Genomic DNA, 23,656 nt, shown 5'->3' on the forward strand with positions numbered 1-23,656 from the left:
AGTAATAAATACTAGTGGCGTGATACTAATGGCGCACCAGTGATGCGCCATTAGTAGGCAAAACTGGTGCGCCATTAGTAGGCCTTTTCCTAGTAGTGCAAATGTCTCCTCATGAAACATCTTCATAAATTTCTTAATCATGAGGATCTTCCTTCGGTAAAGTTAATTTGGGATTCATACTACCCTGGAGGTGTGCTTAATAATCGACCTGTGAGCTCTTTCTGGTGGAGAAGTATTCTGAAACTGCTGCCTCAATTCAAATTGGTGGCTAAATGCAACCCTGGACAAGGAGACACCATTGTTTTTTGGCAAGATAACTGGGGGCATGGTGCACTTAAAGACAAATATCCAGAGCTATATTCTTTCACGCACAATGAAAATATGTCTACTCAGGCATTCTTTCAGTCTGCTCAGGACATGGTCAGCAATTTCCATACGCCCTTATCAGTCAAAGCTCATCAGCAGTTTCTGGAGTTAGAGATAGTGGTGCAACAGTCCATGAATACCTCTTTGCAAGATAAATGGATTTACCCTTGGGGCACAACTTACTCCTCCATCAAGATGTATAAAGAATTGATTGCTAGTGAGCTGGCTCCTCCCATATACAAGCAAATTTGGAAATGTGCTGCTATGCTCAGATACAAGATATTCTTCTGGCTTCTGCTTCATGACAGAGTGAACTCTAGAAATTTGCTTCAAAGAAAGTCTTTCTACCTTCCTTCCTATGAATGTGTTCTTTGTCATACTCATACCATGGAAACTTCAATGCATCTCTTTTGGGACTGTGATTTTGCCCTCAACTGCTGGAGCTCCATTCTTGGTCAACGATACAGAGGAATCTCAGTGTTGGATGAAGTCAGCTTATCCATTCAGGCTCTCTCCACCCCATTGCTATGGAAGTTATCATAATGGGCTGCTGGAACATTTGGATGCAGCGTAATGGAGTGACTTTCAAGGCTATCCCGGCTTCCGTTCTCTCTTGGAGAGCTTCCTTTCAGGCAGATCTGCTTTTTCTTAAGCATAGGATCAAGGACAAGTTTGCAGATAGACTTTCTAGTTGGATTGATCAGTTCTTAGCATAATTATCATGTTGCCTCAAGGTTTCACTAGGACTGGAGTTGGGTAGGGTGAGCCTTTGTTTTATTTGGGACTTCTGTTCATATTTTATTCTTTTAATATATTTACCGTAGAACGATTGTTCTACGATTTTCGGTTCAAAAAAAAACATAAGGATGGCAAATAAGCCATGAAAGCTTTTGATTTTTTAGAAAGCTATATTAAGAAGTGGGCATCCGAGAATTTAACCCTATGTTAGCTTATGCTAATGTGAGAGCATATGGCCGAAACTCTTCTTTTTCCTGGAATTGTGTCATTGTATGGTCAGAAGTTGAGCAATCACGCACAGATCACTATATTTGCTAAGTGAACCTATAAGTACATGTAGATACGCACATGCATCCATTGAAGCCCCAATCTGAAACGTAAGTCATTAGTATATTTTACACGTTAATCTGGGCATTTAGCTAGCTTCTATGAGCTATTTAATTGTGTAACGGAGGAGCCATACTAATCTATCCCTAATTTTTTTTAATAATAAAACACGGATTGACTTCGTTGGTTCACCGTCACAATAAATACGTTTTTTCACGTAAATTTACGATTTCAGTTTTTTCCACCTATATTATTTTCGACATATGAGGTGGTACTATTCATCCGAGGTAGTACTATATTATAAAGATAGATATAGATATATATTTTGGTAATCAACCTATACTTCATGAATAAATATCGTTCACGTGTTACTTCTTTTATTTCGTCCGTTCATCTTGGTCTTTCCTGTACGTGTCTCTCAGTTCGACTCCAACTCTCTATCACTCGCCTCCTCTAATTTCTCCCATAAATATGGATTGAATCCCATGGACGTGGAGGTTGTGGCGGACATCTCTGAGGCGTGGATCGGCGGCTGGAACAACAACCACCGGCTCCATCTATGAGCCTGGCCTAGAAGACGTCATTAAGCTGTGCCGCGGCCACAACCTATTCTTCAACACCGACGTTGGCGAGGTGGATATCGTCTTCTTCTTCGTCAACACCGACACGGAGAACCTTGGCCTTGGCGCCGGCAAGGCCGGTGATCTCGGAGAGCGCTCTGCACATGATCACCGACGTCTCCCTCTTCGATAGGATCCAGATCGAGAAGTCCACCGTGTCCGTCAATACCCGCCGAGGCCATCGAGAAGATCCTCGCCCACAACGGCCGGTGCTTCCAGTACCAAATCCTGTCCAATTTGGCGTTCCTCGCTGAGGGCACCGCCGTGCGGGACCTATTCATGCCCGACCGCATCCTCGTCGGCAGCTGCGAGATGCCCGAGGGGCAGACCACCGTGAAGGTCCTTAACCAAGGACGTGTACGCGCATTGGGTCCCGTGGACTGCGTCATCACAATCAACCTCTGGTCGGCCGAGTTGTCCAAGCTCGCCGCCAACTCCTTCCTCGTGCAGCGCATCTCCTCCGTGGACGCCATCTCTGCAACGTCATCGAGGTGGCCTACTCCATTCACTAGTAGAAAACAGGGCTATGGTCCAGGCCGGCTTAGCCCATTAGTCCCGGTTCAGTGTAGAACCGGGACCAATGTGGGTATTGGTCCCGGTTCGTGAGCCCAGGGGGCCGGCCGGGCCACGTGGGCTATTGGTCCCGGTTCGTCTGGACCTTTTGGTCCCGGTTGGTGGGACGAACCGGGACTAATGGGCCTCGCTCCTGGCCCACCACCATTGGTCCCGGTTGGTGGCTTGAACCGGGACCAAAGGCTCCCCTTTAGTCCCGGTTCATGCCACCAACCGGGACCAATGAGGTGCCTATATATACCCCCTCGCGCAAGAGCAGAGCACAGTGCTCTGTTTTTTCTGGCCGAGGGGGAGAGGGCTTTGTGGTGCTCTAGCTCACCTCCTATGCACATGAGGTATTCGATGGAATGCCCGAGCCACACTATTTAAGCTTTCTCCTCTCGAAGCTCGACCTTCAAGCTCCATTTTCCTCGAGATTTGTCTAGATTTAGCGGTCCGTCACGCCCCGTCCCCGTCTTCACCGCCGTCGATCACCCGCGCCGATCTCATCACCGACACCACCGTGGTGAGCCTCTTGTTCTTATCTTCTTTCTGAAAGGAAAAATATTCTTACTTGTATGTTTAGATAGATACTTGTATCATTTTCTTACATTTATTATTGCATGTTATATAGTGCGATGGTTTTGGTATCCGCCCCCGTCGGCCCTCGTCCTGTCTATGATTCGGATTTGGTATGTATATTATCTTTATAACTATTGGTTCATTTATTGTTTATGAAAATTATGCCGACCAACGTGACATAGATTTTATTTATCTAGGATGTATGTGAATCGGAAATGCCAACCGACCCTATTGTCGAGAGGTTAAATTTAGTTGAAGAAGAAAACAATTTGTTGAAGGAAAAAATAAAAAAATTGAGGAGGAGAAGATGATATTGGAGTTGCATGTTGCGGATGTCGTCGATGATCACAAGATCAAGATGGATGCAATGCGCTTGAAGATTAGAAAGATTAGAAAATATGCCATTCATACCGAGGCTTGGTATCATTATGCCGTTGGATCAATTGTTACCTTGGTTGCGATTATGATCGCATTTGTTTTCGCATTGAAATGTTTTACATAGTTTCAATGTATGGTTTAATTAATTAGATGCTCTGGAGAGCTATATGTTGTTAGATGAGAACTATGTATGCACTTTGGTTTTAATGTGATGATGAACTTCTATTAATTTGGACACTTAATTATATATAATGCACGCAGATGAACCGGCAATAGATGTACGGTGACAGACACACCCGCGAGTACATTAAGGGCGTGCATGAGTTTCTCGATGCGGCTGAGGCAAACAAGCAGAATGGTTTTATGTGTTGTCCATGCACTGAATGTGGGAATACGAGGTCTTACTCTAACCGGAAAATCCTTCACTCCCACCTGCTTTACAAGGGTTTCATGCCACACTATAATGTTTGGACGAGGCACGGAGAAATAGGGGTTATGATGGAAGACGGCGAAGAAGAAGAGTACGATGACAACTATGTGCCCCCTGAATACGGTGATGCTGCAACGGGGGAGCTGGTGAAGATCAAGAGGAACCAGACGATGTGCCCAATGATGCTGCCACGGGTGAAGCTGCTGAAGATCAAGAGGAACCAGACGATGTGCCCGATGATGATGATCTCCGCCGGGTCATTGTCGATGCAAGGACGCAATGCATTAGTCAAAAGGAGAAGCTGAAGTTCGATCGCATGTTAGAGGATCACAAAAAAGGGTTATACCCCAATTGCGAAGATGGCAACACAAAGCTCGGTACCGTACTGGAATTGCTGCAGTGGAAGGCAGAGAATGCTGTGGCTGACAAAGGATTTGAGAAGCTACTGAAAATATTGAAGAAGAAGCTTCCAAAGGATAACGAATTGCCCGACAGTACATACGCAGCAAAGAAGGTCGTATGCCCTCTAGGATTGGAGGTGGAGAAGATACATGCATGCCCTAATGACTGCATCCTCTACCGCGGTGCATACAAGGATCTGAACGCATGCCCGGTATGCGGTGCGTTGCGGTATAAGATCAGACGAGATGACCCTGGTGATGTTGACGGCGAGCCCCTCAGGAAGAGGGTTCCTGCGAAGGTGATGTGGTATGCTCCTATAATACCACGGTTGAAACGTCTGTTCAGAAACGAAGAGCATGCCAAGTTGATGCGATGGCACAGTGAGAACCGAAAGAAAGATGGGAAGTTGAGAGCACCCGCTGACGGGTCGCAGTGGAGAAAAATCGAGAGAAAGTACTGGGATGAGTTTGCAAAGGACCCAAGGAATGTATGGTTTGCTTTAAGCGCGGATGGCATTAATCCTTTCGGGGAGCAGAGCAGCAATCACAGCACCTGGCCCGTGACTCTATGTATGTATAACCTTCCTCCTTGGATGTGCATGAAGCGGAAGTTCATTATGATGCCAGTTCTCATCCAAGGCCCTAAGCAACCCGGCAACGAAATTGATGTGTACCTAAGGCCATTAGTTGAAGAACTTTTACAGCTGTGGAATGGAAACGGTGTACGTACGTGGGATGAGCACAGACAGGAGGAATTTAACCTTAAGGCGTTGCTGTTCGTGACCATCAACGATTGGCCCGCTCTCAGTAACCTTTCAGGACAGACAAACAAAGGATACCACGCATGCACGCACTGTTTAGATGACACTGAAAGTATATACCTGGACAAATGCAGGAAGAATGTGTACCTGGGCCATCGTCGATTTCTTCCGACCAACCATCAATGTCGAAAGAAAGGCAAGCATTTCAAAGGCGAGGCAGATCACCGGAAGAAGCCCGCCATGCGCACCGGTGATCACGTGCTTGCTATGGTCAATGATTTACACTACGTAATCTTTGGAAAGGGTCCCGGTGGACTAGCTGTTCCGAATGACGCTGAGGGACACGCACCCATGTGGAAGAAGAAATCTATATTTTGAGACCTACCCTACTGGAAAGACCTAGAGGTCCGCTCCTCAATCGACGTGATGCACGTGACGAAGAACCTTTGCGTGAACCTGCTAGGCTTCTTGGGCGTGTATGGGAAGACAAAAGATACACCTGAGGCACGAGAGGACCTGCAACGTTTGCACGAAAAAGACGGCATGCCTCCGAAGCAGTATAAAGGTCCTGCCAGCTACGCTCTTATGAAAGAAGAGAAAGAAATCTTCTTTGAATGCCTGCTCAGTATGAAGGTCATGACTGGCTTCTCGTAGAATATAAAGGGAATAATAAATATGCCAGAGAAAAAGTTTCAGAACCTAAAGTCTCATGACTGCCACGTGATTATGACACAACTGCTTTCGGTTGCATTGAGGGGGCTTCTACCGGAAAACGTCCGATTAGCCATTGTGAAGCTATGTGCATTCCTCAATGTAATCTCTCAGAAGGTGATCGATCCAGAAATCGTACCAAGGCTAAGGAGTGATGTGGCGCAATGTCTTGTCAGTTTCGAGCTGGTGTTCCCGCCATCCTTCTTCAATATCATGACGCACGTCCTAGTTCATCTAGTCGACGAGATTGTCATCCTGGGGCCCGTATTTCTACACAATATGTTCCCCTTTGAGAGGTTCATGGGAGTCCTAAAGAAATATGTCCGTAACCGCGTTAGGCCAGAAGGAAGCATCTCCATGGGCCATCAAACAGAGGATGTTATCGGGTTTTGTGTTGACTTCATTCCTGGCCTTAACAAGATAGGTCTCCCTAAATCGCAGTATGAGGGGAGACTGACTGGAAAAGGCACTCTTGGAAGAGACTCAATAATATGCAGGGACGGATATTCTTGGTCTCAAGCACACTACACAGTTCTACAGAACTCTACCTTGGTGACCCCGTATGTCGATGAACACAAGAACAGTCTGCGCTCCAAACACCCGGAGCAGTGCGACGACTGGATTACATGTGAACACATCAGGACTTTCAGCAGTTGGTTGGAAACACGTCTCAGAGGTGACAACACTGTTTGTGATGAGTTGTACTTGTTGTCCAGGGGACCATCTTTGACTGTATTGACTTACAAAGGATACGAGATAAATGGGAATACATTTTACACGATCGCCCAAGATCAAAAGAGCACCAACCAAAACAGCGGTGTCCGCTTTGATGCAGCAACCGAGAGCGGAAAGGACACATATTATGGTTACATAGTGGACATATGGGAACTTGACTACGGACCTGATTTTAAGGTCCCTTTGTTTAAGTGCAAATGGGTCAATCTGTTAGGCGGCGGGGTACAGGTAGACCCACAGTACGGAATGACAACAGTGGATCTGAAAAATCTTGGGTACACTGACGAACCGTTCGTCCTAGCCAATGATGTGGCACAGGTTATCTATGTGAAGGACATGTCTACCAAACCGAGAAAAAGAAAAGATAAGGAAGCGAATACATCATACGATGAGCCAAAGCGCCATATAGTTTTTTCAGGAAAAAGAGACATCCTGGGAGTGGACGGCAAGACAGACATGTCTGAAGATTATGAAAAGTTTCATGAAATTCCTCCCTTCAATGTCAAGGCTGACCCAAGCATCCTGATAAACAATGAAGATTATCCATGGTTACGGCGCAATAAGCAAATGACACAAGCGAAGAAAAAGTGAAGACTTTCTCCCGCAACTATTATGATAATACCATGCCAAATTTGTAACAGACGAACATGCTACCATTGTCCGTTTTGTACATGCACATGCTATGTGGGTGAAATTATGATACCATCCCAACTTTCAACTTTTTCAGAGTTCATTTGAAATGCTTTCATGTCTTATGGTTTGAAACTTTGATACTTCGAAAGTGATTGTCCATTTTGTACACAAAGTGCATCAATTTTTTGTCGTAACCCTCTCTACTTTTTGGAACATGCTATGTGGGTGAAATGATGATACCATGTCAACTTTCAACCTTTTCAGAGTTCATTTTGAAATGCTTTCCAATTTCAGAGTCATTTAGCTCAAAGAATGAATTAATAGCAAACAGAATAAACTACAAAACTTTTATGAAAATAAAAACAATCAATTAAAATATTATGTTATGATCAACTAAAATAAAACTATAATATTCTTCAATAGCAAAAAGAATATAATTTTTGTGACCTAAAATCAAACTATAAGTATTTAATTGTAAGTATAAATAAAAAATAAATAGCAAAGAAGAAAAAATTTCTAATTTTATAGTAAAGTTATTCATAAACTAGTGATTCACACAAATTTTTAAAAATTCAAATTTAAACTATTTAAATTTAAAACTAATGGCACTAACAGAAAGTTTATAATTTTTGTGACCTAAAAGCAAAAGAAATCACTAAAAAACTGTAAGTATTTAGTTTTAAGTAGAAATAAAAAAATAAATAGAAAAAAATTCTATTTTTATAGTAAAGTTATTCATAAACTAGTGATTCACACAAATTTTAAAAATTCAAATTTAAACTATTTAAAATTTAAAACTAATGGCACTAACAGAAAGTTTATAATTTTTGTGACCTAAAAGCAAAAAGAAATCACTAAAAAACTGTAAGTATTTAGTTGTAAGTAGAAATAAAAAAATAAAAAACCAAAAAAATATAGAAATAAAAAAGAAAAAACCAAAAAAAATGCCTCCTACTGGGCTTCCACGGCCTGAATACGACTAGAAACCCTAAATGGGCCAAGGTTCAGGCCCGCAGAAGGCCCAATAGGCCCACAGGCAGTAGCAAGTTTAGGCCCGAAAGCCTGCATTAGAGAGGAGCTCGAATGGGTAGGCACACCAGCGCTTATAAACCAGTGCCGGCGCCCTTCAGCTAGCGATGTGGGACTAAACTTTTGGGCTCGGGGCAGCAAAGGCCATTGGTCCCGGTTGGTGGCACCAACCGGGACTAAAGGGGGCATTGTCCCGGTTCGTGGCACCAACCGTGACCAATGCCCCCCTTTAGTCCCGGTTGGTGGCACCAACCGGGACCAAAGGCCGCCGCTTCCCGGCCTTTGGGCTGCTGAAAATTGGCCTTTGGTCTCGGTTCGTGGCACCAACCGGGACCAAAGAGGGGCATTGGTCACGGTTCGTGCCACGAACCGGGACCATTGCTCTGGGTATATAAGGTAGCACTTGTGAAATTTTGGCCAACCGCTCCCATTCGCCCCCAGGCCGTTCGTCGTCGTCGTCGCCGCCCCGAGCCCGTCGTCGCCCCGCGCCGTCGCCCCGCGCCCGCCACACGCCGCCCCGAGCCCGTCGTCACCCCGCGCTGCCCCTTCCCTGTCCCCGTCGCCGTCGCCGTCGCCCGCCGCCGTCGCCCCGCCCCGTCCCCGAGCCCGTCGTCGCCCCGCCCCGTCCCCGAGCCCGCCCTGCCCCGTCCCCGAGCCCGCCCCGTCCCCGCACCATCGCCCCGCCCCGTCCCCGAGCCCGTCGTCGCCCCGCCCCGTCCCCGAGCCCGCCCCGCCCCGCCCCTTCCCTGACCCCGTCACCATCGCCGCGTGCGCCGCCCCTTCCCCAACCCCGTCGTCGTCGCCCCGACCACACGCCGCCACTTTCGGTCCAGCCGCCGGCGCCCTTTTTATCACTGATTTTAGGTTGATGATATGATGATGTTGATGATATGATGATGTTTTTTTTTGTTGATGATATGATGATGTTTCTTTTCTGTTGATGATATGATGATGTTTTTTCATATATGCATTTTTTCATATATGTACTAATTTTTTTAAGTTGTTAGTAGGTATCGATTTTAGGTTAGTGCATTTTATCACTGATTTTAGGTTAGTTGATCGATTTAGTGCATTTTATGTTTGTTACATTTTAGGTTAGTGCATTTTATGTTAGTGGAGAGGAAGAAGGAGAAGACGAGGAGAGGAAGAAAAGGAAGAGGAGAAGAAGAAAGGAATAGAGGAGAAGAAGAAAAAATAGAAATTTTTTTCTATTTTTTCTTCTTCTCCTCTATTCCTTTCTTCTTCTCCTCTTTTTTTCTTCTTTTTTTTTCTTCGATCTTCTCCCCCTCCCGATAGGAAAGTTTTATATAGAAAGTTACAATTTTAGAAGAGTTTTATATTTGCAAAAGTTACAATTTTAGAAAAAGAAGGACAGGAAAGAAGAAAATAAGAAGAGGAAAGAAAGAAGAAGAGGAGAGGAAAAGAAGAGGAGAAATAAATAAGAAGAAGAAAAAAGAAGAAAAAGAAGAGGAGAAGAAGAAAGGAATAGAGGAGAAGAAGATAAAAATAGAATATATATTCTATTTTCTCTTTTCTCCTCTATTCCTTTCTTCTTCTCCTCTTTTTTTTCTTCTTTTTTTTCTTCGACACGTGGGGGGGTCTAGAACGCCGGACATTCATGAGAGAGGCGAGGAAGAAGGGGAAGAAGAGGGAGAAGAAGAGGAGAGGAAGAAGAGGAAGTCTTCTCCTCTATTCTTTCTTCTCTTCTTTTTTCTTCTTCTTCTTCCTCTTTATTTTATCGGGAACGAGGGTCGTCGAGAGGTCGAGGAGCGGTAGAGGAGAAACCCTAAATAGAAAGTATCGTCGGTGTGAGATACATGTACCTCGTGTTGGGGAACGTAGCAGAAATTCAAAAATTTCCTACGTGTCACCAAGATCTATCTATGGAGAAACCAGCAACGAGGGGAAGGAGAGTGCATCTACATACCCTTGTAGATCGCTAAGCGGAAGCGTTCAAGTGAACGGGGTTGATGGAGTCGTACTCGTCGTGATCCAAATCACCGATGACCAAGTGCCGAACGGACGGCACCTCCGCGTTCAACACACGTACAGCCCGGTGACGTCTCCCATGCCTTGATTCAGCAAGGAGAGAGGGAGAGGTTGAGGAAGACTCCATCCAGCAGCAGCACAACGGCGTGGTGGTGGTGGAGGAGCGTGGCTAGAAGAGGAGGAAGAAGAAACGCAGGGCTGCACCAACGAGAGATCGAATCGCGTATTATGGGCAGCCCTATGCCTCACTATTTATAGGGGAGAGGGAGGAGGGTGCGCCCCCCTCTAGGGTTCCCACCCCTAGGGGGGCGGCAGCCCTAGATGGCAAAGGGGGTGGCGGCCAAGAGGGGAGAGGAGAGGGAGGCGCACCAATATGGGCCCTAAGGCCCATATCCCCTTAGGGTTTGCCCCCTTTCCACCTCTTAGGCGCCATGGGCCCTTGTGGGAGGCGCACCAGCCCACTAAGGGGCTGGTCCCTCACCACTCTTGGCCCATGCAAGCCTCCGGGGTTGGTGGCCCCACTTGGTGGACCCCCGGGACCCTCCCGGTGGTCCCGGTACGTTACCGATAAACCCCGAAACTCTTCCGGTGACCAAAACAGGACTTCCCATATATAAATCTTTACCTCCGGACCATTCCGGAACTCCTCGTGACGTCCGGGATCTCATCCGGGACTCCGAACAACATTCGGTAACCACATACAAACTTCCTTTATAACCCTAGCGTCATCGAACCTTAAGTGTGTAGACCCTACGGGTTCGGGAGACATGCAGACATGACCGAGACGTTCTCCGGTCAATAACCAACAGCGGGATCTGGATACCCATGTTGGCTCCCACATGTTCCACGATGATCTCATCGGATGAACCACGATGTCAAGGACTTAATCAATCCCGTATGCAATTCCCTTTGTCTAGCGGTATTGTACTTGCCCGAGATTCGATCGTCGGTATACCGATACCTTGTTCAATCTCGTTACCGGCAAGTCTCTTTACTCGTTCCGTAACACATCATCCCGTGATCAACCCCTTGGTCACATTGTGCACATTATGATGATGTCCTACCGAGTGGGCCCAGAGATACCTCTCCGTTTACACGGAGTGACAAATCCCAGTCTCGATTCGTGCCAACCCAACAGATACTTTCGGAGATACCTGTAATGCACCTTTATAGCCACCCAGTTACGTTGTGACGTTTGGTACACCCAAAGCATTCCTACGGTATCCGGGAGTTGCACAATCTCATGGTCTAAGGAAAAGATACTTGACATTAGAAAAGCTTTAGCATACGAACTACACGATCTTTGTGCTAGGCTTAGGATTGGGTCTTGTCCATCACATCATTCTCCTAATGATGTGATCCCGTTATCAACGACATCCAATGTCCATAGCCAGGAAATCATGACTATCTGTTGATCACAACGAGCTAGTCAACTAGAGGCTCACTAGGGACATATTGTGGTCTATGTATTCACACGTGTATTACGATTTCCGGATAATACAGTTATAGCATGAATAAAAGACAATTATCATGAACAAGGAAATATAATAATACTTTTATTATTGCCTCTAGGGCATATTTCCAACAGTCTCCCACTTGCACTAGAGTCAATAATCTAGTTCACATCGCCATGTGATTAACACTGACAGGTCACATCGCCATGTGATCAACATCCAAAGAGTTTACTAGTGTCATTAAACTAGTTCACATCATCATGTGATTAAGACTCAATGAGTTCTGGGGTTTGATCATGTTTTGCTTGTGAGAGAGGTTTTAGTCAACGGGTCTGCAACAATCAGATCCGTATGTGCTTTACAAATCTCTATGTCATCTCCTAGATGCAGCTACCACGCTCTATTTGGAGCTATTCCAAATAACTGTTCTACTTGGAGCTATTCTAAATTGTTGCTCCATTATACGTATCCGGTATCTCTACTCAGAGCTATCCGGATAGGTGTTAAGCTTGCATCGACGTAACCCTTTACGACGAACTCTTTTACCACCTCCATAATCGGGAAAATTCCTTAGTCCACTAGTTACTAAGGATAACTTTGACCGCTGTCCTGTGATCCATTCATGGATCACTCTTGTACCCCTTGACTGACTCATGGCAAGGCACACTTCAGGTGCGGTACACAGCATAGCATACTGAAGAGCCTACGTCTTAAGCATAGGGGACGACCTTCGTCCTTTCTCTCTATTCTGCCGTGGTCGAGCTTTAAGTCTTAACTTCGTACCTTACAATTCAGGCAAGAACTCCTTCTTTGACTGGTCCATCTTGAACACCTTCAAGATCATGTCAAGGTATGTGCTCATTTGAAAGTACCATTAAGTGTTTTGATCTATCCTTATAGATCTTGATGCTCAATGCTCAAGTAGCTTAATCCAGGCTTTCCATTGAAAAACACTTTCAAAATAACCCTATATGCTTTCCAGAAATTCTACGTCATTTCTGATCAACAATATGTCAACAACATATACTCATCAGAAATTCTATAGTGCTCCCACTCACTTCTTTGGAAATACAAGTTTCTCATAAACTTTGTATAAACCCAAAATCTTTGATCATCTCATCAAAGCGCACATTCCAACTCCAAGATGCTTACTCCAGTCCTTAGAAGGATCGCTGGAGCCAGCATACCTTTTAGCATCCTTAGGATCGACAAAACCTTTCTGATTGTATCACATACAACCTTTCCTTACGAAAACTGGTAAGGAAACTTGTCTTGACATCCATCTGCCAGATTTCATAAATGCAGCTAATGCTAACATGATTCCGACGGACTTAAGCATCGCTACGGATGAGAAAATCTCATCGTAGTCAACTCCTTGAACTTGTGAAAAACTCTTCGCCACAAGTCGAGCTTCATAGACGGTGACATTACCGTCCACGTCCGTCTTCTTCTTAAAGATCCATTTATCTCAATGGCTTGCCGATCATCGGGCAAGTCCACCAAAGTCCATGCTTTGTTCTGATACATGGATCCTATCTCGGATTCCATGGCTTCTAACCATTTGTCGGAATTTGGGCCCACCATCGCTTCTCCATAGCTCGTAGGTTCATTGTTGTCTAGCAACATGATCTTCAAGACAGGATCACCGTACCACTCCGAAGTAGTACGCGTCCTTGTCGTCCTACGAGGTTCGGTAGTGACTTGATCCGAAACTTCATGATCACTATCATAAGCTTCCACTTCAATTGGTGTAGGTGCCACAGGAACAACTTCCTGTGCCCTGATACACACTGGTTGAAGTGATGGTTCAATAACCTCATCAAGTCTCCACCATCCTCCCACTCAACTTTTCGAGACAAACTTTTCCTCGAGAAAGGACCCGGTACAAGAAACAATCCTTATTGCTTTCGGATCTGAATTAGGAGGTATACCCAACTGTTTTGGGTGTCCTATGAAGATGCATTTTATCCGCTTTGGGTTCGAGCTTATCAACCTGAAACTTTTTCACATAAGCGTCGCAGCCCCAAACCTTTAAGAAATGACAGCTTAGGTTTCTCTAAACCATAGTTCATATGGTGTCATCTCAACGGAATTACGTGGTGCCCTATTTAAAGTGAATGTGGTTGTCTCTAATGCCTAACCCATAAATGATAGTGGTAATTCGATAAGAGACATCATGGTACGCACCATATCCAATAGGGTGCAACTATGATGTTCGGACACACCCTCACTATGGTGTTCCAGGCGGTATTAATTGTGAAACAATTTCCACAATGTCTTAATTGCGTGCCAAAGCTCGTAACTCAGATACTCATCTCTATGATCATATCATAGACATTTCATCCTCTTGTCACGATGATCTTCAACTTCACTCTGAAATTACTTGAACCATTCAATAATTCAGACTTGTGTTTCATCAAGTAAATATACTCTACATCTACTCGAATCATCTGTGAAGTAAGAACATAACGATATTCACTGCATGCCTCAGCACTCATTGGACTGCACACATCAAAATGTGTTACTTCCAACAAGTTGCTATCTTGTTCCATCTTACTGAAAACGAGGCTCTTTAGTCATCCTGCCCATGTGGTATGATTCGCATGTCTCAAGTGATTCAAAATCAAGTGAGTCCAAATGGTCCATCTGCATGGAGTTTCTTCATGCGTATACACCAATAGACATGGTTCGCATGTCTCAAACTTTTCAAAAACGAGTGAGTCCAAAGATCCATCAACATGGAGCTTCTTCATGCGTTTTACACCAATATGACTTACATGGCAGTGCCACGAGTAAGTGGTACTATCATTACTATCTTATATCTTTTGGCATGAAAATGTGTATCACTACGATCGAGATTCAATAAACCATTCGTTTCAGGTGCAAGACCATTGAAGGTATTATTCAAATAAACAGAGTGACCATTACTCTCCTTAAATGAATAACCGTATTGCGATAGACATAATCCAATCATGTCTATGCTCAACGCAAACACCAAATCTCGATGGTAGGGGGAGCGTGCGATGCTTGATCACATCAACCTTGGAAATACTTCCAACACATATCGCCAGCTCACCTTTAGCTAGTCTCCGTTTATTCCGTAGCTCTTTTATTTCGAGTTACTAACACTTAGTAACCGAACCGGTATCTAATACCCTGGTGCTACTAGGAGTACTAGTAAGGTACACATTAACATAATGTATATCCAATATACTTCTATCGACCTTGCTAGCCTTCTCATCTACCAAGTATCTAGGGTAATTCTGCTCCAGTGGTTGTTCCCCTTATTAAAGGAGCACTCAGTCTCGGGTTTGGGTTCAACCTTGGGTTTCTTCACTAGAGCAGCAGCTGATTTGCCATTTCATGAAGTATCCCTTCTTGCCCTTGCCCTTCTTGAAACTAGTGGTTTCACCAACCATCAACAATTGATGCTCCTTCTTGATTTCTACTTTCGCGGTGTCAAACATCGTGAATACCTCAAGGATCATCATATCTATCCTTGATATGTTATAGTTCATCACGAAGCTCTAGCAGCTTGGTGGCAATGACTTTGGGGAAACATCACTATCTCATCTGGAAGATCAACTCCCACTCGATTCAAGTGATTGTTGTACTCAGACCATCTAAGCACAAGCTCAACGATTGAGCTTTTCTCCGTTAGTTTGCAGGCTAAGAAAATCGTCGGAGGTCTTATACCTCTTGACGTGGGCACGAGCCTGAAATCCCAATTTCAGCCCTTCGAAACATCTCATATGTTCCGTGACGTTTCGAAAACATCTTTGGTGCCTCAACTCTAAACCGTTTAACTGAACTATCACGTAGTTATCAAAACGTGTATGTCCGATGTTCGCAACATCCACAAACGATGTTTGGGGTTCAGCACAATGAGCGGTGCATTAAGGACATAAGCTTTCTACTGTCCGCATAATCGCTACTATCAACTTTCAACTATATTTTCTCTAGGAACATATCTAAAACAGTAGAACTAAAGCGCGAGCTTACGACATAATTTGCAAAGATCTTTTGACTATGTTCAGGATAATTAAGTTCATCTTATGAACTCCCACTCAGATAGACATCCCTCTGGTCATCTAAGTGATTACATGATCCGAGTCAACTAGGCCGTGTCCGATCATCACGTGAGACGGACTAGTCATCATCGGTGAACATCTTCATGTTGATCGTATCTACTATACGACTCATGCTCGACCTTTCGGTCTCCGTGTTCCGAGGCCATGTCTGTACATGCTAGGCTCGTCAAGTTAACCCTAAGTGTTTTCGCGTGTGTAAATCTGTCTTACACCCGTTGTATGTGAACGTAAGAATCCATCACACCCGATCATCACGTGGTGCTTAGAAGCGACGAACTGTAGCAACGGTGCACAGTTAGGGGAGAACACTTCTTGAAATTGTTGTAAGGGATCATCTTATTTACTACCGTCGTTCTAAGTAAACAAGATGCATAAACATGATAAACATCACATGCAATCAAATAGTGACATGATATGGCCAATATCATTTTGCTCCTTTTGATCTCCATCTTCGGGGCTCCATGATCATCATCGTCACCGGCATGACACCATGATCTCCATCATCATGATCTCCATCATCATCGTGTCTTCATGAAGTTGTCTCGCCAACTATTACTTCTACTACTATGGCTACCGGTTAGCAATAAAGTAAAGTAATTACATGGCGTTGTTCAATGACACGCAGGTCATACAATAAATAAAGACAACTCCTATGGCTCCTGCCGGTTGTCATACTCATCGACATGCAAGTCGTGATTCCTATTACAAGAACATGATCAATCTCATACATCACATATCATTCATCACATTCTTCTTGGCCATATCACATCACATAGCATACCCTGCAAAAACAAGTTAGACGTCCTCTAATTGTTGTTTGCATGTTTTACGTGGCTGCTATGGGTTTCTAGCAAGAACGTTTCTTACCTACGCAAAACCACAACGTGATATGCCAATTGCTATTTACCCTTCATAAGGACCCTTTTCATCGAATCCGTTCCGACTAAAGTGGGAGAGACTGGCACCCGCTAGCCACCTTATGCACCAAGTGCATGTCAATCGGTGGAACCTGTCTCACGTAAGAGTACGTGTAAGGTCGGTCCGGGCCGCTTCATCCCACAATACCGTCGAAACAAGATTGGACTAGTAACGGTAAGCATATTGAACAAAATCAACGCCCACAACTACTTTGTGTTCTACTCGTGCAAAGAATCTACGCAATAGACCTAGCTCATGATGCCACTGTTGGGGAACGTAGCAGAAATTCAAAATTTTCCTACGTGTCACCAAGATCTATCTATGGAGAAACCAGCAACGAGGGGAAGGAGAGTGCATCTACATACCCTTGTAGATCGCTAAGCGGAAGCGTTCAAGTGAACGGGGTTGATGGAGTCGTACTCGTCGTGATCCAAATCACCGATGACCAAGTGCCGAACGGACGGCACCTCCGCGTTCAACACACGTACAGCCCGGTGACGTCTCCCATGCCTTGATCCAGCAAGGAGAGAGGGAGAGGTTGAGGAAGACTCCATCCAGCAGCAGCACAACGGCGTGGTGGTGGTGGAGGAGCGTGGCTAGAAGAGGAGGAAGAAGAGACGCAGGGCTGCACCAACGAGAGATCGAATCGCGTGTTATGGGCAGCCCTATGCCTCACTATTTATAGGGGAGAGGGAGGAGGGTGCGCCCCCCTCTAGGGTTCCCACCCCTAGGGGGGCGGCAGCCCTAGATGGCAAAGGGGGTGGCGGCCAAGAGGGGAGAGGAGAGGGAGGCGCACCAATATGGGCCCTAAGGCCCATATCCCCTTAGGGTTTGCCCCCTTTCCACCTCTTAGGCGCCATGGGCCCTTGTGGGAGGCGCACCAGCCCACTAAGGGGCTGGTCCCTCACCACTCTTGGCCCATGCAAGCCTCCGGGGTTGGTGGCCCCACTTGGTGGACCCCCGGGACCCTCCCGGTGGTCCCGGTACGTTACCGATAAACCCCGAAACTCTTCCGGTGACCAAAACAGGACTTCCCATATATAAATCTTTACCTCCGGACCATTCCGGAACTCCTCGTGACGTCCGGGATCTCATCCGGGACTCCGAACAACATTCGGTAACCACATACAAACTTCCTTTATAACCCTAGCGTCATCGAACCTTAAGTGTGTAGACCCTACGGGTTCGGGAGACATGCAGACATGACCGAGACGTTCTCCGGTCAATAACCAACAGCGGGATCTGGATACCCATGTTGGCTCCCACATGTTCCACGATGATCTCATCGGATGAACCACGATGTCAAGGACTTAATCAATCCCGTATGCAATTCCCTTTGTCTAGCGGTATTGTACTTGCCCGAGATTCGATCGTCGGTATACCGATACCTTGTTCAATCTCGTTACCGGCAAGTCTCTTTACTCGTTCCGTAACACATCATCCCGTGATCAACCCCTTGGTCACATTGTGCACATTATGATGATGTCCTACCGAGTGGGCCCAGAGATACCTCTCCGTTTACACGGAGTGACAAATCCCAGTCTCGATTCGTGCCAACCCAACAGATACTTTCGGAGATACCTGTAATGCACCTTTATAGCCACCCAGTTACGTTGTGACGTTTGGTACACCCAAAGCATTCCTACGGTATCCGGGAGTTGCACAATCTCATGGTCTAAGGAAAAAATACTTGACATTAGAAAAGCTTTAGCATACGAACTACACGATCTTTGTGCTAGGCTTAGGATTGGGTCTTGTCCATCACATCATTCTCCTAATGATGTGATCCCGTTATCAACGACATCCAATGTCCATAGCCAGGAAATCATGACTATCTGTTGATCACAACGAGCTAGTCAACTAGAGGCTCACTAGGGACATATTGTGGTCTATGTATTCACACGTGTATTACGATTTCCGGATAATACAGTTATAGCATGAATAAAAGACAATTATCATGAACAAGGAAATATAATAATACTTTTATTATTGCCTCTAGGGCATATTTCCAACACGTCGGTGTCGGACACTACACCCACATCCCACAAGTGGCGCGGGCTTCGACGCCCACGTCACTTGTGGGACGTGGATGTAGTGTCCGACACCGAAGGCCACATGTATATCACACCCATGATACTTGCTAGCTATTTAGGGTTTCCTCTACCGAAAAGAAGAGGAGAAATAAATAAGAAGAAGAAAAAAGAAGAAAAAGAAGAGGAGAAGAAGAAAGGAATAGTGGAGAAGAAGAGAAAATAGAATATATTCTATTTTCTCTTTTCTCCACTATTCCTTTCTTCTTCTTCTTCTTCTTCTTCTTCTTCTTCTTCTTCTTCTTCTTCTTCTTCTTCTTCTTCTTCTTCTTCTTCTTCTTCTTCTTCTTCTTCTTCTTCTTCTTCTTCTTAGCCGGAAGTAGAGAGAGGTTTCCTAGTGTCAAAGTATTGAAGAAATCCATGCCTTCATCATTAGCCGGAAGTAACCAGGGCATGTTGGTACGAAGTTCTGCAAAGTTGTTTTGGAATGGAGTCCCGGATAGAATAATCTGCCTTTTGGTACGAATTCAGCAAAGGCCTTCCAAATAGCGATATTCGGAAGGCTCTTGCTGAACTTTGTACCAAAAAGCGAATTATCCTATCTGGGAATCCATTCCAGAACAACTTTGAAGAGCTTCGTACCATCATGAACATGTTACTTTCGCCTAATGATGAAGACATGGTTTTGTTGAATCCCTTGACACTAGGCAACCTCCCGACCCCTCGCGATCCTATCGAACATGAGAGGAAGAAGAGGATAAAAAAGAAGAGGAAGAAGAAAAAAAGAGGAGAAGAAAGAATAGAGGAGATCTTCTCCTCTTATTTTTCTTCTTCTTCCTCTTTTTTTTATCGGGAACGAGGGTCGTCGAGGGACATAGATGTAGTGTCGTCATTGTCAATATATACCCCCTCCCGATAGCTTACTATGATTAGGTAGCTAGTTCTACGTTTGGCACTAATATATCCATCTGTCATGTTTGAATAATAATTGCCATGTTGTAAATATTTGTAGAAACTATGGACACCGCCCTAGACGAAGGAACAAAAGAAGCGTTGTTAAGGGACATAATCGCAGAAGGAAGTGATGCCATCTCGTTGTTTCTCAACGAAACCGATGGTCTGGAAGGAGAGGGTGAACAAGCTGGCTACGGTGACCTAATGCCGGTGCAAGAAGAAGAACATGAGGACGGCTCCGGTGACCCAATGCCGGTGCAAGAAGGAGACCGTGATGACGGCTCCGGTGACCGAACCGAGTCCGGCCAGGTATATATATTAGTTAAGCCTATGCTGGCTAGCTGATTGATGCATTCATTGTTTTGGTATGTACACATATTAATTAAGTCTTTGTTCTTTTTTCTAGCCCTCCGAATCGAGCACAACTTCGGTAAAGAGACGAGGCCCGAAGAAAAAGTTGAGCTCGGATGAAAAGTTTGAGATCATAGCAATCGCGCCCGACGGCCAACCTATTGAACCCCTCCGGACAAAGAGCGCATTTGTTGCTTAGTGCGGGGTTTGGTTAGGGACAAGATCCCGATAAGCATCCAGCAATGGTTTAAGCCGGCTACAGAAGACCCTGAGGTGTCTTATGTCAATGATATGCAGAAAAATGATCTTTGGACTGAGCTGAAGTCAAATTTCACCCTACCGCCTGAGGATAATCCAGAGAACCCAGTTAAAGAGAAATTAATCAAGTCTTTTGCTCTGAAGAGGATGGCAGAACTATTCAGGAGGTGGAAGAAAGAGCTGAATAAGTTTGTCGAAAATAATGAGACACCAGAATTCAAGGGCAGATATGAGAAGATCAGAGATCACTGGCCCGCATTTGTGGCCCACAAGACATCAGAAAAGAGTAAGAAGATGTCGGCGACAAACAAGCAAAATGCTGCGAAGAAGAAGCTTCACCATCGCACGGGGTCAGGTGGCTACCTCGTAGCCCGGCCTAAGTGGTCCAAGACTGACAATGATCTGGTTCATAAAGGGATCGAACCAGAGACAATTAACTGGCCAGACCGTTGCCGGACTTGGTTCTTCGGGGCTGGCGGAACACTGGACCCTGTAACAGGGAAGTGCATTTGGACGAACGATCAAATGGACATACCAGTCAGTAAGCTTAAGCAGTATATCGAAGCAGCGCAGGAAGGGACGTTCTTTCCAGACAGAGAGAACGACGAGCTCACAATGGCCCTCGGGAATCCTGAGCACCCTGGACGGACACGAGGCACGCCAGGCTCCATTCCGTGGAAGGTTGGGTTTCCGGACGCAGGCGGTTACAAATCCCATGAGAGGAGGAAAAAAGTGCAGCAGACCCAAATACAGGCGCTGCAAGCAAGGGTAGACGCGATAGAGGAACGAGAAGCAAATCGCAGCAAACGTACTGCCGAAGCCTCCCCCGAAGCTACCCCGCCATCTCAGCGCAGAAGCGGCGTGGCTTCCACCGAGCTGCTTCAGCTGGAGCATGCCTTGACGGCTCCTGCCAGCTATCCCGTGGATGCTATAATGGAGTCTCAAAATTGCCACCTTATGACGCAATGGATGAATTTGAAGGTCAAGGCGGTTGTTGGCTGTGTTTATCCTACTGAACCCGGCGCAACTTTTCACTGTCGGCCGATTCCAGAAGGATATGCTAGGGTGATGGTGGATGAGATAACGGAGGGATTTGAGGACCTCCAGCTTGACCACCCTACCGGTGAAGGGGAGACTCGGCTGGGGTCTGCTCTGAAGACTCCATGCCTATGGCGGAAGGAGCTCATCAACCTTCCGAACTGGACGCCACCGCCTCCTCCTCCTCCTCCGGCGAGTCAGGGCACTCCGCCTCCACCGCCTCCTCCTCCAGCGAGTGACGATCAGGGCCCTCGGCCGGCTCCTTCTCCGGCGCGTGGCGGCACTCTGCCTCCTTCTCCGCCTGCGCCGACGCGCCCGAGCAGCTAGCCTCCTCCTTCTCCGCCTCGTCAGCAAGGGCGGAAGAGACCTGCCGCCGCTCCAGCTGCTCCGGCGCGTCGTAGTCCTTCTCCTCCGCCGCTTAAGCAAGTAAAGAAGACAACCGCTCCGTTTGCTCGGTCGGCGTCTAGCAGTACAACCAGAGGCGGGAGGACATACAGATTCGGTCCTTCTCTGAAGACTCCAGAGAAGTTACCATATGAGAGGACCCTGGAGGAGAACACCGAGATCACGCGAGAAGAAGTGAGGAACTTCTTTGAAGGGGTGAAAGCAAAGAAACATCCACCTCCGGAGGAGAAGGTAGATCGGGTGAAAGTGAAGCGCACTCTGGCTGCCCTGACAAAACCATCGAAGTCTGATCCGCCGAAAGGAAACTATGACCGCATTATTGGAAAGGAATTTGCCGAAGCGGAGCGGTCGGGAAGTACTGTCAGTGATCAAAGGCTGAAAGAATGACGAGCTGGGAAACAAATTGCCCAGCTCGGCGAACAAGCGAAGCAATCGTGCCCCCCGCTCAAGGTGCCTAGCCACAACATCGATAATGATCCGAGGATGGTGCCCGGTTATAGCAATCTTGCAGATTACCTGCCCGACGAAGTACATTATGAACCCATGGAGGTGCAAATACAAAGATACGAGTACGGGAAGCCTCTCGTCATAGATGAAAGATCTCTATCAACGATGATGCGAAGATTGCATGATTGGTACTTGAAAATCTGCAGAGACTCTGGGGGGAGGAGTACTTTGTATGTGAAAGTTAAAAAGGAGCATGACCTCGTTGGAATTGATCTGTTGCCTGTTCCATTTGAGGAGTTCTATTAGTTTTTTAATCAATTGGCCCTCGATAAAACAACGGTCGCCTGCTACTGTCTGTAAGTAGTACTACTTCTGTCATTAAGTTTCTCTATATAGCTTAGCTCTTTCATTGCATGTATTTATAATCATCCTCACTATATTATGCAGATTGAAGATCGCCGAATTGAAGAAAAGACAAGTCGGTGATATTGGGTTCATTAACACATATCTCATAGATGCAACTCAGGTTAAACTTCATGCCGCAGCTACCGAGGCCAACTTGCTATGATCGTTCGTAATAAATCAAAACAAAGATATAATACTCTTTCCTTACAACTTCAGGTGAGTGTTACTGTCTTGTGCGTATTCGGTTTTCCTTATATATTAGTCAAGGTTATAGTAATGTAATTCATGAGTTATGCATGTGTGTGCAGTTTCCACTATATTCTTCTAGAGATTAAGCTTGAGCAGGGAGTAGTAACCGTCTTGGACTCTAAACGAAAAGATCCCAAGGAGTATGCGGACATGATTGAAATCATCAAGAAGTAAGTTAAATCGATCATTATCCACCATATCAGCAACTTTGTTCATTTCCTGATATCAAGTAATTGTTTTCTTTGTCGGCAGGGTTTGGAGAAAATTCATCAAAACAGCTCCGGGACTGCCGAAGGAGCTGGAATTTAGACACCCGAAAGTAAGTACTATAGTAGCATGTTTCGCGCATCTCCTAGTGATTCAAGCGCTAGTTTCATCAATACCATTTAGCATTCTTGCTTATCAGTTTGATTGACCTCTATTCTTGTAAAATGGTTGTGGCAGAAATAAGGGAATGATTTCTGTGGATACTACATCTGCGAGTCCATCCGCCACACGACCTGTGAGCGGGGTGGGTACTCTAACGAACAATATGAAGTACGTAAATAACAACATTCACAATTTTATTTTATTACCATCATTTGTGTTGAGTTTCATTCATTTATATATATATATATATATATATATATATATATATATATATATATATATATATATGTATGTATTGACCCCCTTCTTCAAATTAGATGTTTCGGAAGTGGGATGAACTCCTAGCACCAGCTCGCATGCGAGCAATTCAAGAGGAATTGGCGGCATTCTTTCTTGACCACGTGATCCCTGAAGATGAAGAATTCTATGTGGACC

General features: G+C 45.4%; 1 pseudogene; it reads left to right on the forward strand.

Annotated features, from left to right (window-relative positions):
• Positions 1-2,330: 2,330 nt before the first annotated feature.
• The window catches only part of LOC123056694 (UDP-glucose 6-dehydrogenase 2-like), a 22,450-nt pseudogene continuing 1,124 nt past the window's right edge, over positions 2,331-23,656 (forward strand).

Source organism: Triticum aestivum, chromosome 1A (assembly GCF_018294505.1).
Source record: "Triticum aestivum cultivar Chinese Spring chromosome 1A, IWGSC CS RefSeq v2.1, whole genome shotgun sequence".
Lineage (NCBI taxonomy): Eukaryota > Viridiplantae > Streptophyta > Magnoliopsida > Poales > Poaceae > Triticum > Triticum aestivum.